A 14,779-nucleotide genomic window follows, 5' to 3' on the forward strand; every position below is an offset into this window, starting at 1 on the left:
AGAACAGGACTTGTTAAGGATAGTTTAGAAAAAATTACAGCTAGCCTAGAAAAGCGAAAAAGAGAAAGTGAAAAACAAGAATCTTGGTATCAAAGTTGGTTCTCCACATCTCCCTGGCTATCAACTCTTTTACCCTCCCTCTTGGGCCCCCTTGTGGGACTTCTCCTCCTAATTTCTTTTGGCCCTTGGGCTTTTCAGCGCCTTACGCGATTTATAAAAAATCAAATTGATTCTGCCCTTTCGAAAAACTTAATCTCGGTGCATTATCATCGCTTATAGGCTCAGGATGACCCTGTAGGGTCCAAAACAAGCACTCCCAAAAGAGGGCTCCAGATTCATACACTTCTTGGCCGATAAACCCCAAAGCAGCTACAGAGCATCCAATGACGGGATTATTATGGAGCTTACCCTGGGCGGCACAACATACAGAGGCCATGGAGGCCGGCTCAACAAGGCATGTTGCCAGGAGTAACCCTCACCCTAATCATAACCCTAAATGTAACCTGAAACCTCACCCTAACCCTCAGCCTCACCCTAACCCTAATCCTAACTCTAACCCTTACCATAACCCTCACCCTAACCCTAACCCTAAACCTAAACCTCACCCTATCCCTCACCGTAATCCTAACCATCATCCTAACATTAACCCTCACCCTCACACTAATGCTCAGCCTCATCCTAACCCTAAGCCTAACCCTAACCCTAACACTCAACTTGACTCTCACTATCAACCTAACGTTAATCCTAAACCTAACCCTAACCGAAACCCTAACCCTAACCCAAACCCTAACCCTAACCCTAACCCCAACCCTAACCCTAACCCTCACCCTCACCCTCACACTAACCCTCAGGGTACCCCTAAACCTAACTCTCACACTCACCTGCACCCTCACCCTAAACCTCCCTTTCATCCTAACCCAAACCCTAACACTAACTCTGACCCTCACCCTAACCCTAACCCTAACCCCAACCCAAACCCTCACCCTAAACCTCACCCTCACCCTAAACCTAACTCTAACCCTAACCCTAACGCTCAACCTCATCCTAACCCTAACCCTATCCCTAAAACTCACCCTCACCCTAACCCTATACTAAACCTAACCCTACCATACAACTAACCCTAACATAACCCTATTGTTAACGCTAACTCTAAACCTAACCCTAACCCTAACCCTAAAACAAACCCTAAGCCCAACCTTAAACGTAACCCAAACCAAACCCTAACCCTAACCCTAACCCTAACCCAAAACTTAAAGCTAACCCTAACCCCAACCCTAAACCTCACCCTCACCCTGCCCCTCACCCTAAACCTAACCCTAACGCTAACACTCACCTTAACCCTCACCCTCAACCTCACCCTAACCCTCACCCTAAACCTAACCCTAACCCTAATCGTCACCCTAACCCTCACCCTAAGCCTAAACCTAACACTAATCCAAAACCTAACCCAAAACCTAACCCTAACGCTAACCCTAATCCTCACCCTCACCCTCACCCTAATCCTCACGCTAACCCTAACCCTAAACCTCACATTCACCCTCACCGTCACCCTAACCCTCCACCTCACACTAACCCTAACCCTAACACTAACTCTAACATTAACCAAACCCTAACCTTAAACCTAACCATAACCCTAAACCTCACCCTCACCCTAACCCTAACCCTAACACTAAGCATCACCTTAACCTTAAACCTCACTTTAACCTTAACCCCAAGCCTCAACCTAAACCTCACCCTAACCCTAACCCTAACCCTAAACCTCACCCTAACCCTCAGCCTCACCCTAACCCTAATCCCAACCCTAACCCAAACCCTAACCCTAACCCTAACCCTAACCACCACCATCATCCTAAACCTAACCCTAATCCTAAACCTCACAATATCCCTCACCCTAATCCTAACCGTCACTCTAACACTAACCTAACCCTCACCCTCACCTTAAATCTCACACTCACCCTAACCCTAACCCTAACCCTAACAGTCACCTTGACCCTATCCCTCAACCTAACCCTAATCCTAAACCTAACCCTAACCATTGACCGAACCCTAACCCGAACCCTAACCCTCAACTTCACCCTCAACCTATCCCTAATGCTAACCCTAAACCTAACCGTAACCCTAACCATAACCCTCATCCTAAACCTAACCCTAAACATAACCTTAACCCTATCCCTCACTCTCACCCTAACCCTAACCCTAACCAGAATCCAAATCCTAACCCTAAACCAAACCCTAAACCTAACCTAACCCAAACCTTAACGCTAACCCTAACCCTAACACTAAACCTCACCCTAACCCTACTCCAAACTTAACGCTAACTCTAACCCTAACCCTCACCCTCACCCATACCCTAAGCCTAACCCTAACCCTAACCCTAACCCTTACCTTATCCCTAACCCCAACCCTAAACCTAACCCTCACCCTAACCCTCACCCTGACTCTAACCCTCACCCTAACCCTAACACTAACACTAACTCTAACCCTAACCCTCACCCTCACCCTAACCCTCAGCCTCACCCTAACCCAAACCCTAATGCTCACCGTCACCCTAACCCTCACTCTAATCCTAACCCTATCCCAAACGCTCATCCTCACAGTAAGCCTAACCGTAACCCTAACCCTAACCCTAACCCTAACCCAAACCCTAACCCTAAACCTAAAACTAAACTTAAACCTAACCCTCCACCTCACCCTCACCCTAATCCCCATGCTAACCATAACCCTAAACCTCACATTCACCCACAACCTCACCCTCACAGTACTCACCCCGTCACCCTAACCCTAACCCTAACACTAACTATCAGCCTCATTCTAAGCCTAACCCTAACCCTAACCCTAACCCTCATCCTAACCCTCACCCTCACCCTAACCCTAAATCTAATGCTCACCCTCACCCTAACCCTCACCCTAACCCTAACCCTATCCCTAACACTCACCCTCACCCTCATCCTAAGCCTAACGATAACCATAACCCTAAAACAAAACCTAACCCTAACCCTAACCCAAACCCAAACCCTAACCCTACCCCAAAACTTAACACTAACCCTAACCCGAACCCGAAACCTCACCCTCTTCCTACAACTCACCATAAACCTAACCCTAACCCTAAAACTCACCTTATCCTCACCCTCAACCTCACCCTAACCCTAATCCTAAATCTGACCTTAACCATAGAGCTAACCCTAACTTTCACCCTATCCCTAATGCTAACCCTAAACCTAACCCTCACCCTAAACCTCACCCGAACCCTAACTCTAACCTCACCCTCACCCTAACACTCACCCTAACTTTAAATCTAACCCTAACCCTCACCCTAAGGCTAACCCTAAACCTAACCCTCAACCCAACCCTAACCCTCACCTCACCCTAAGCCTAAACCTAACCCTAACCCTAACCCTAACCCTAACCCAAACCCTCACCCTAAACCTAAACCTAACCCTAACCCTCACCCTCTCCCTCACCCTAACCCTTACGCTAACCGTAAACCTAACCCTCACACTCACCCTCACCCTTACCCTAACCTTACCCTCAATCTAAGCCTAACCATAACACTAACCCTAACATTAAGCCAAACTCTAACCTTGAACCTAACCATAACCCTAAAACTAACCCTCACACTCACCCTCACCCTTACCCTAACCCTAACCCTAACACTAACCATAACCTAACCCTAACCCTAAACATAACCCTAACCCTAAACCTAAACATAAACCAAACCGTAACTCTTACCCTAACCCTAACTCAAACCTTAAGCCTAACCCTAACCCTAATCCTAACATTAAGGCTCACGTTGACCATAACCCTCACCCTAACCATAACCCCAAGCCTCCCCCTAAAGCTCACCCTAACGCTAACCCTAGCCGTAATCCTCACCCTAATCCAAATCCTAACCCTAACCATAACCCAAGCCTTAAAGCTAACCCTAAACCTAACCCTATACCTCACCCTCACCCTACACCTCACCCTAACCCTAAACCTAACACTCACCTTAACCCTCACCCTCACCTAACCCTAATCCTAAACCTAACCCTAACAATTGACCTAACCCTAACCTTCAACCTAACCATCACCCTATCCCTGACCCTAACCCTAAACCTTACCCTCACCCTAACCGTCACCCTAACCCGAAACCTCACCCTAACCCTAACCCTCACCCTACACTACCCTAACCCTAACCCTAACCCTCACCCTAACCCTAACCCTAAACCTAAAACTAAACCTAATCATAGACCTAACCCCAACCCTCACCCTAACCCTCACCCTATCCCTAATTCTCACCCTAAACCTAACCCTCACCCAAACCCTCAGCCTAACCCTAACCATCCCTCACCCTAACCCTCACCCTAACCCAACCCTAACCCTTACCCTCACCTGACCCTAACCCTGAACCTAACCCTCATCCTCACCCTAACCCTCACCTTAACCCTAACCCTAACCCTAACCCTCAACCTAAACAGCACCCTAAACCCTAATTCTAACTCTAACCCTAACCCTAACCTTCACCCTAACCCTAACCCTAACTCTAACCCTCACCCTCACCCTCACCCTAAGAGTAACCCAAACCATAAACGTAAACCTAAAGCAAACCCTAACCCTAACACCATCCCTAACCCTAACCCAAACACTAACCCTAACCCTAATCCTAACCCTATCACAAAATTTAACACTAACCCTTACTCTAAACCTACACCTCACCCTAACCCTAACCCTAACCCTCACCCTAACCCTAACCCAAAGCATAATCCTAACCCTAATCCCCTCCCTCACCCTAACCATGACCCAAAACTTAACCTCACCCTATCCCTCAGCCTAAGCCTACCTGAACCCTAACCCAAACCCTAACTCTCACCCTAACTCTCACCTTCACCCTAAACCTAACCCAGCACTAACACTCACCCTAACCCTCACACTCAACGAAACCCTCACCCTAACCCTAACCATAACCATAACCCTAAACCTAATCCTAACCCTCACCCTCACCTTAACCCTAACCCTAACCCTAACCCTAACCTTCAACCTAACCCTAACCCTCACCCTAACCCTAACCCTCACCCTAAACCTAACCCTAACCCTAATCCTCACCCTCACCCTAAGCATAAACCTAACCCTACTACTAACCCTAACCCCAAAACTAACCCTAACCCTTACCCTCACACTCACCCTCACCCTAATTCTCACGCTAACCCGAACTCTAAACCTCACACTCACCCTCACCCTAACCCTCCACCTCACCCTAACCCTAACCCTAACCCTAACCCTAAAATTAACCCAAACCCTAACCTTAAACCTAACAATAACCCTAACCCTAATCCTCACCCTCACCCTCTCCCTCACCCTAACCCTAAACTTAATACTAAGCCTCACCTTAACCTTAAACCTCACCCTAACTTTAACCCCAAGCCTCACTCTAAACCTCACCATAACCCTAACCCTAGGTGTAACCCTCACCCTAACACTAACCCTAACCCTAAACCTCAACCTAACCCTCAGCCTCACGCTAACCCTAATCCCAACCCTAACCCAAACCCGAACCCTAACCCCCACAATCACCCTAACCCTAATCCTAAACCTTACCCTATCCCTCACCCTAATCCTAACCGTCACCCTAACACTACCCCAACCCTCACCCTCACCCTAAATCTCATCCTCACTATACCCCTAAACCTAACCCTAAGACTCACCTTAACCCTCTCCCTCACACTAACCCTAAACCTAAACCTAACCCTAACCATTGACTTAACCCTAACCCTCACCCTAACCCTCAACTTAACCCTCACCCTATCCCTAACTGTAACCCTAAACCTAATCGTAACTCTAACCGTAACCCTCACCCTAAACCTAACCCTAAACCTAAACTTAACCCTATCCCTCACACTCACCCTAACCCTAACCCTAACCTGAACCCTAACCCTAACCCTAAACCGAACCCTAACCCTAACCCTAACCCAAACATTAACGCTAACCCTAACCCTAACCCTAAACCTCACCCTAACCCTAGCCCAAACCGTCACCCTAACCATTACCCTAATCCTAACCCTAAACAAAACCCTAGCCCTAACACTAACCCTTACGCTAAACTTAACTCTAACCCTAAACCTAACCCTTAGCCTTACCCGCACCCTAAGCCTAAGCCTAACCCTAACCCTTATCCTATCCCTAACCCCAAATCTAAACCTAACCCTCACCCTAACCCTCACCCTAACCCTAATCCTCACCCTAACCCTAACCCTATCCCTAACCCTAACACTAACACTAACTCTAACCCTAACACTCACCTTAACCCTCACCTTCACCTAACCCTAATCCTTAACCTAACCCTAACCATTGACCTAACCCTAACCTTCATCCTAAACCTCACCCTATTCCTAACGCTAACCTTTTTTTTAAAATTTTTTTATTGTAAATAGTAAAAGGGTTACATGATATTTGCCAGATAGAAGGTGCAGTAATTCACATTCATTGATACCCTTTCACATGTCTTGGTACCCATTACCCTTCCCCCCACCCCCCGACCCGTCTTGGTTTTCCCCCCTTCCCTATCAAATTTCAAATAACCAAATACAAATAAATTCAGTATATCAGATAACCAAGTGAGATACTATAACAATATGAGATAACCAAGGGACAGCAAAGGAGATGAGAGGCAACATAGTACATTAAGGACAACAATCATTCGTTATATGGCTTTTGTTTCAATATCCTGGAGGTCCTTTCAATTAGCTTCATACTATATGGCCCTATGTATCAAGATTTTGCTCTATTGCAGATCTCTGCTAGAAAAGCCCAAGGTTTCTACTGGTTATGACGAATGAGGGAAACCATTGAGCCTAAGATCCTTTGAGTCTGGATTACTTCACTTAATATGGTTTTTTCTAAGTCTTTCCATTTCCTAACAAATGGGGCGATGTCATTCTTTCTGACAGAATCATAGAATTCCATTGTGTACAAATACCACAACTTGTTGATCCACTCATCAACTTAGGGACATCAAGGTTGGTTCCATATCTTTACTATGGTGAATAGTGCTTCAATGAACATTGTTGTGGTAGTGGATTTAGTATGCCCTTGTTTCTGGATGGTTGGGTAAATGCCAAGTAGTGGAATTGCTGGGTCATAGGGGAGTTCTTTGTTTAGTCTTTTGAGGCACTGCCACACTGCTTTCCATAGTGGTTGAACGAGTTTGCACTCCCACCAACAGTGTAGTAGTGATCCCTCCTGGCCACATCCCCCCCAGCATCTGTTATTATTCGTTTTCCTGATCCTGGCCATTCTAACTGGAGTGAGGTGGAATCTTAGAGTTGTTTTGATTTGTATTTCTTTTATGACCAGAGATGTTGAGCATTTCTTCATGTGTCTATAGGCCATTTTTGTTTCTTCTTCAGAGAAGACTCTTTAAGTCTTTGGCCCATCTTTTAATGGGATGGTTGTTACTTTGGAGATTAGTTTTGGAGTGATTCAATTTTTTGAGTTGTTGATATATTTTAGATATGAGGCCTTTGTCCGTTGTTTGTTTGGTGAAGATCTCCTCCCACTCTGTAGGCTTCCTAATTAATTTACTAGCTATGTCCTTTGCCATACAAAAGCTCTGCAGTTTAATGCAGTCCCACTTATCCACCCTTAATCTGATTTGTTGTGATTCTTGGTCCTTATTAAGAAAGTTTCTACCTGTGCCAAGGAGGCCTAGTGTATCTCCTATTCCTTCCTGTAAAGTTTTCAGTGTGTCAGCTTTTACCTCCAGGTCTTTTATCCATTTAGAGTAATTCTAGTGCAAGGTGACAAAGAAGGATCCAACTTTAGTTTTCTGCAGGTGTTTAACCAGTTCTGCCAGCACAACTTGTTGAAGGGGCTGTCTTTCTTCCATTCTATTTTTTTGGCTCCCTTGTCAAAGATTAGGTGGCCATAGGTCTGTGGTTTAGTATCTGGGTCCTCAGTTCTATTCCATTGGTCTTCAGGCCTGTTCTTGTGCCAGTACCAAGCTGTTTTGAGAATTATAGCTCTGTAATAGAGTCTAAAGTTTGGAATTGAAATTCCTCCAGTGCTGTTCTTTCTGCTAAGAAGTGTTTTTGCTATACGAGGTCTTTTATTATTCCATATGAAATTTTGAATTGCCTCTTCTATTTCTTTAAAGAATGCCATTGGGATATTGATGGGTATTGCGTTGAATTTGTAGATAGCCCTTGGCAAGATTGTCATTTTCACAATGTTGATTCTTCCAATCCAGGAGCATGGGAGTTTTTTCCATTTCCTTAGTTCTGCTTTAATTTCCTTTTTTAGGGTTTTAAAGTTTTCATCAAAAAGGTCCTTTACATTCTTAGTTAAGCTAATTCCTAGGTACTTTATTTTCTTTGAGGCTATTGTGAAAGGAGTTGCTTTCCTGATTATTGCCTCGTTCCTCTCACTGTTAGGGTAAAGGTTACCTAACGCTAACCTTAAACCTTACCCTCACCCTAACCGAAATCTAACACAAACCCTCACCCTAACCGAAATCTAACACAAACCCTCACCCTCACCCTAACCCTCACCCTACCCCTACCCTATACCTAACTCTAAACTTCAGTCCAACCCTCTCCCTCACCCTCACCGTAATCCTAAAACTAAACCTAATCATAGTCTTAACTCTAATACTTATCCTAACCCTCACCCCATCCCTAATGCTAACCCTAAACCTAACCATCACCCTAACCCTCACCCTACCCCTAAACCTAACCCTCACCCTAAACCTCACCTTAATCCTAATCCTAACCCTAAACCTCACCCTAAACTGCACCCTAAACCTAACCCTATCCCTAACGCTAACCCTAAACGTAACCATCACCGTAACCCTCACCCTACCCTAACCCTCCCTCACCCTAACCCTCACCCTAACCCCTAGCCTCACCTGTCCCCAACCATAACCATAACCCTAAACCTAACCCTAACCCTCACCCTCAACCTAACCCTTACACTAACCCTAACCCATCCTCACACTCACCCTCACCCTCAGCCTAACCCTCCCTCTCACACTAAGAATAACCATAACACTAACCCTAACAATAACCCAAACCCTTATCTTAAACCTAACCAGAAACCTAACCCTCACCCTCACCCACACCCTCACCCTAACCGTAAACCTAACAGTAAACCTCACCTTGGCCCTGTCTCTAAGCCTCACCCTAACCCTAACCTCAACCCTAACCCTCACACTCACCCTAAAACTCACACTAACCCTAACCCTAACCCTCACCCTAAACCTAACCCTCAACCTAACCCGCACCCTCAACCTAACCCTAACCCTAACTCTCACTCTCACCCTCACCCTAAGCCTAAACATAACCTTAACCCTAAACCTAACCCTAACCCTAACCCTATCACTAGCCCTCACCCTCACCCTAACCCTCATGCTAACCCTAACCCTAACCCTCACACTCACACTCACCCTCCCTCTAACCCTCCACCTCACCCTAAGCCTAACCCTAACAATAACCCAAACCTTAACCTTAAACCTAACACTAACCCTCACCCTCACCCTCACCTCACCCTCACCCTAATCCTAACCCTAACACTGAGCCTCACCTTAAACATTACAGTCACCCGAACCATAACCCCAAGCCTCACCCTAAACCTCACCCTATCCCTCACCCTAATCCTAACCGTCACCATAACCCTAACCCTATCCCTCACACTCACCCTAACTCTCACTTTCACCCTAACCCTAACCCTAACCCTAATACTCACCTTAACCCTCACCCTCACCCTAACCCAAATCCTAAACCTAACCCTAACCATAGACCTAACCCTAACCCTCAGCCTAAGCCTGACCCTAACCCTCACCCTATCCCTAAAGCTAACCCTAAACCTAACCGTAACCCTAACCCAAATCCTCACCCTAAACCTAACCCTAACCCTAAACTTAACCCTATCCCTAACCCTCACCCTCACCCTAAACCTAACCCTCAACCTAACCCACACCCTCAACCTAACCCTAACCCTAACTCTCACCCTCACCCTAAGCCTAAACATAACCTTAACCCTAAACCTAACCCTAACACAAACCGTAACCCTAACCCTAATCCTAACCCTATCCCTAGCCCTCACCCTCACCCTCACCCTAACACTCATGCTAACCCTAGCCCTAACCCTCACACTTACACTCACCCTCCCCCAACCCTCCACCTCACCCTAAGCCTAACCCTAACAATAACCCAAAACTTAACATTAAACCTTACACTAACCCTCACCCTCACCCTCACCCTCACCCTAATCCTAACCCTAACACTGAGCCACACCTTAAACATTACAGTCACCCGAACCATAACCCCAAGCCTCACCCTAAACCTCACCCTATCCCTCACCCTAACCCTAACCCTCTCACTCACCCTAACTCTCACTCTCACCCTAACCCTAACCCTAACCCTAATACTCACCTTAACCCTCACCCTCACCCTAACCCTAATCTTAACCCTAACCCTAACCATAGACCTAACCCTAACCCTGACCCTAAGCCTGACCCTAACCCTCACCCTATCCCTAAAGCTAACCCTAAACCTAACTGTAACTCTAACCCAAATCCTCACCCTAAACCTAACCCTAACTCTAAACTTAACCCTATCCCTAACCCTCACCCTCACCCTAAACCTAACCCTAACCCTAACCCTAAACCTAACCAAAACCTAACCCTAACCATAACCCTACCCCTACCCCTAACACTAATCCCAAAACAAACACTAACCCTAAACCTAACCAAAACCTAACCCTAACCATAACCCTACCCCTACCCCTAACACTAATCCCAAAACAAACCCTAACCCTAATTCAAACCCAAACCCTAACCCTAAACCTAACCCTAACCTTAACGCTAACCCTAACCCTAAACCTCATCCTCACCCTATCCCTCACCCTAACCATAACCCTAAACTGAACACTCACCTTAACCTTAACCCTCACCTAAACATAATCCTAACCCTAACCCTAAACCTAAACCTCACCCTAACCCTCACCCTAACCCTAACCCTGACCCTGACCCTAACCCTCACCCTAACCCTAACCCTTACCCTTACCCTAACCCTAACCATAGCCTAACCCTCACCCTCACCCTAACCCTATTCCTAAACCGAACTCTAACCTTAGACCTAACCCTGACCCTCACCATAAACCTCATCCTGACCCTCATCCTATCCGTAACACTAACCCTAAACCAAACCTTAAAACTAACCCTTACCCTAACCCTAAACCTCACCCTAATCCTACCCAAACCCTCACCCTAACCCTAACCCTAACCTAACCCTAACACTAAATCAAACAATAACCCTAACCTAACCCAAACCTTAAAGCTAACCCTAACCCTAACCCTCACCCTCACCCTAATCCTAAACCAAACACTAACCATAACCCTAACCAAACCCTAACCCTAACCTTAACCCTAAACCAAACCCTAATCCTACCCCAAACCCTAACCCTCACCCTCACCCTCACCATAACTCTCATGCTAACACTAACACTAACCCTCACAGTCACACTCCCCCTTACCCTAACCCTCCCCCTCAACCGAACCTTAACCCTAACACTAACCCTCACCCTCACCCTAAGCCTAACCCTAACAATAACCCTAACCCTAACCCTCACCTTAAACCTCACCCTCACCCTATCCCTAACCTTAACATTCACTCTCACCCTAACCCTCACCCTAACCCTAACCCTATCCCTAACTCACCCTCACCCTCACCCTAAACCTAACCCAAACCCTAACCCTAAATCTAACCCTAACCCTATCCCAAACTCTCACTCTCACCCCCACCCTAAAGCTAACCCAAACCCTAACACTAATCCTAAATCTAACCCAAAAACTAACCCTAAACATAACCATAACCCTAACCGTACCCCTAACAATAACCCCAAAACAAACCCTAACCCTAACCCTAAACCAAACCCAAACCCTAACCCTAACCCAAACCTTAACGCTAACCCTAACCCTAAACCTCATCCTCACCCTACCCCTCACCCTAACCATAACCCTAAACCTGACACTCACCTCAACCCTCACCCTCTCCTAAACCTAATCCTAACCCTAGCCCTAACCCTTAGCCTAACTTTCACCCTCACCCTAACCCTATTCCTAAACCGAACTCTAAACATATACCTAACCCTAACCCTCAAACTAGCCATAACGTTAACACTAAACCTAACGCTCACCCTAACCCTCACCCTATCCTTAACGATAAACCTAAACGTAACTGTAACCCTAGCCCTAAATCTCACCCTAAACCTAACCTTAACCCTATCCCTCATTCTCACCTTAACCCTAACCCTAACCCTAACCCTAACCCTAACTCTAAAGCAAACACAAACCCTAACCCTAACCCAAACCTTAACGCAAACCCTAACGCTAACCTTAAACCTCACCCTAACCCTCACCCACACCCACACCTTAACCCTAGCCCTGAACCAAACACTAAATCAAACCCTAACCCTAACCCTAATCCAAATCCTAACTCAAACCTTAACGCTAACCATAACCCTAACCCTCACACTCACCCTCACCCTCATCCTAAGCCTAGCCCTAACCCTCACCCTAACACTAACCCTAACATACACCGTAACCCTAACCCTAACCCTAACGCTAACACTAAGCCTAACCCTCACCCTCACCCTCACCCTAACACTAAACCTCACCCTAAGCCTAAACCTAACCCTAGCCCTAACACTCGCCTCAACCCTCACCCTCACCTAAACCTAATCCTAACCCTAACCCTTAGCCTTAGCCTAACTTTCACCCTCACCCTAACCCTATTCCTAAACCGAACTCTAAACATATACCTAACCCTAACCCTCAAACTAGCCATAACGTTAACACTAAACCTAACGCTCACCCTAACCCTCACCCTATCCCTAAAGCTAAGCCTAAATGTAACTGTAACCTTAGCCCTAAATCTCACCCTAAACCTAACCTTAACCCTATCCCTCATTCTCACCTTAACCCTAACCCTAACCCTAACCCTAACTCTATAGCAAACACAAACCCTAACCCTAACCCAAACCTTAACGCAAACCCTAACTCTAAACTTAAACCTCACCCTAACCCTAGCCCTAACCCTCACCCACACCCACACCCTAACCCTATCCCTGAACCAAACACTAAATCAAACCCTAACCCTAACCCTAATCCTAACCCCAACGCAAACCTTAACGCTAACCATAACCCTAACCCTCACACTCACCCTCACCCTAAGCCTAGCCCTAACCCTCACCCTAACACTAACCCTAACACACACCCTAACCCTAACCTTAACGCTAACACTAAGCCTAACCCTCACCCTCACTATCACCCTCACACTAAACATCACCCTAAGCCTAACCCTAACCCTAAACCTTACTCTCACTGTAACCCTCACCCTCACCCTAACACTAACCCTAACGCTCACCCTCACCCTAACCCTCACCCTCACCCTAACCCTATCCCTAACACTCAACCTAACCCTCACCCTAACTCTAACCAAAACACTAACCCTAATATTAACCCAAACCCTAACCATAAACCTAAACATAACCCTAACCCTAACCATCACCCTCACTCTCACCCTCACCCTAAACCTACCCTAACACTGAGCTTCACCTTGACAATAACCCTCACCCTAATCATTACCCCAAGCCTCACCCCAAACCTTACCCTAACCCTAAACCTACCCCTAACCCTCACCCTAACACTAACCCTAACCCTAAACCTCAACCTAACCCTCAGCCTCACCCTAACCCTAATCCTAACCCTAACGCAATCCCTAACACTAACCCTCATCCTAACCCTAAACCTAACCCTAACCCTTAACCTAACCCTCACCCTACCCTTACCCCTCACCCTCACTCTAACCCTAACAGTAACCCTAACCCCTAAACTCACCCTAACCATAACCCTAACCCTAAACCTCACCCTATCCCTCACCCTAATCCGAACCATCACCCTAAACTTAACCCTAACCCTCGCCCTCACCCTAACTTTCACACTCAACCTAACCCTAACTCTAACCCTAACACTCACCTTAACTCTCACCCTCACCCTAACCCCAATCCTAAACCTAACCCTAACCCTAACCATACACCTACCCCTAACCCTTACCCTAACACTCACACTAACCCTCACACTATCCCTAACGCTAAACCTAAACCTAACTGTAATCCTAAACGTAACCCTCACCAAACCTAACCTTAACCCTATCCCTCACTCTAAACCTAACCCTAACCCTAACCCTACCTCTAAACCAAACACAAACCCTAACCCTAACTCAAACCTTAACGCTAACCCTAACCCTAACCCTAAACCTCACCCTTACCATACCCCTAACACTCACCCTCACCCTAACCCTAACCCTTACCCTAACCCTAACCCTAACCATAACCCAAATCTTAACCCTAACCCTAACCCTAACCCCAATCCAAACCTTAATGCTAACCCAAACCCAAACCATCAACCTCAACCTCACCCTAAGCCTAATCCTAACCCTAAACCTAACCCAAACCCTAACCCTAACCTTAACGCTAACACCAACCCAAACCCTCACCCTCACCCTCATCCTAAGCCTCACGCTAACCCTAACCCTAACCCTCACTCTACCCTCACCCTCACCCTCACCCTAACCCTCCCCATCACCCTAATCCTAACCCTAACACTAAACCTCACCCTCACCCTAAGCCTAACCCTAACCTAACCCTAACCCTAACCCTAACGCTCACCCTCACCCTAACCCTCACCTTAACCCTATCCCTCACCCTAACCCTCACCCTAACCGTATCCCTAACCCTCACCCTCACC

This window comes from Megascapheus bottae, chromosome 14, assembly GCF_031878675.1.
Source record: "Megascapheus bottae isolate mThoBot1 chromosome 14, mThoBot2.hap1, whole genome shotgun sequence".
Lineage (NCBI taxonomy): Eukaryota > Metazoa > Chordata > Mammalia > Rodentia > Geomyidae > Megascapheus > Megascapheus bottae.